This window comes from Charadrius vociferus, unplaced genomic scaffold (genome assembly GCF_000708025.1).
Source record: "Charadrius vociferus isolate BGI_N301 unplaced genomic scaffold, ASM70802v2 scaffold213, whole genome shotgun sequence".
Lineage (NCBI taxonomy): Eukaryota > Metazoa > Chordata > Aves > Charadriiformes > Charadriidae > Charadrius > Charadrius vociferus.
This window is the reverse complement of record NW_009647828.1, coordinates 1,144,417-1,145,889: the sequence shown is the minus strand read 5'-3', so window position 1 is coordinate 1,145,889 and position 1,473 is coordinate 1,144,417.

The window sequence follows — 1,473 nt, the reverse complement described above, 5'->3', positions numbered from 1 at the left end:
TCCATTGAGACAAACTAGAAATCTCTGCCATCTGTGGTGACCCTGGACCCACCTGACCAGGGGGTGTTTCAGGAGGAGATGCCAGTCCTTCCTCCAGTTCACGTCCGATTTGTCTCTGAGCATACAGTGTGATCCTTTTTGTATTCATTTTGGTCCTGCTTTTAGGTCATCTTAACTAAATTTCAGGCTACTGAAACAGTCTGAAAAAAAAAAAAGACCAAAGGGAATTGTGCCTCTGCTGCCAGACTGCATCCCACAGTGGAGGTCTGCGTAGGACCTGTAGGCGTTAGAGACAACCATACAAGCTGGGTAAATTGCTATGCTGAAGATGCCCAAAGATCAGGTTATAGCTGTAAAAGTCCTGCTGTGACCATTCTCTGTCCTCCAGAGTGGGCAGACATACATCTCAGCTCCCACCTCTGCACCGACCCCTTGCCTGAAGAAACCCCTGAATTCACCTGGTCCTCTATTTACATTGGCACAAGAATCAAGGAGAGATTGTCCACCTCAACGTCAGCTGGCTGGGAGCACAATGTGCAGCTGAGCTGGGTGTCCATAGCCCAGGGAGGAGGGTTTGTATTCCATCCTCTGGGCACTTGGGTTGTCCATCTCTCTGTGTGATCTATCAGGAGACCAGGACACAGGCCCAGAGAAGTCCATCCTTTGAAAGGTCGGGAGCACAACACCCAGAAAGCCATGCAGAAGAAAGCCATGCAGCAGAAAGAGAGTCTGAGGCCTGATGCAGCATCAGATTGTCTACTAGCTGCCAAGTTCAGATGACACCTGGGAAACGGGAGGGTTCCCACCACCAGTTTCTCTACTGGAGCAGAGAAGCTCTCTACTGGAGCATTTGAGCTGGAGATCCTACACCCATCCCACAGCATCCCGCTGTTCTGGGAGCCCTTCCACAGATGCTCAAAGAAAATTAAAATAACTCAGAGCACAGGCTGATGTGCTTCAAGGGCTGCGCTATGTCCAGGCACAGCAGCCACTGGAGGCACTGGGGCTGAGTGGGGACCCTGTGATGGGTGGACCTGACTCCCGTGGTCACAAGGGTAGAGGCTGTGACAGCAGGAGGCTCCCCTAGAGCAGAGACAGTGGCTGGGAAGCAGTTCAAGCTCTTCCATTGCCACCGATGAGACAAGCTCAATGCCCTGAAGCCACTTGGGGACAATGGCACCTGGCCAAGATGCTCCACAGCCCACTGCATCCTGAGTTATGCTGTTTAATTAATTTTCCTCTCTGGATTGGTGAGTTTTGGGTTTGCCTCCACCCCTGAGAAACCGTGCGGTGCCTTGGGAGAGGGCAAGGATTCACACCCGGCTGCACAGCACAAACCCATACGGCACCTTTGGCTTTTGAAACGTGCTCCCTCTCACCCTGTGGTTTGCCAGCTGCAGCTGCAATTTCCACTCCTCCCTGAGGAATACCAGCGCTGGGGTTTCCTCGGGGCAGGTGGGAATTACAACACAC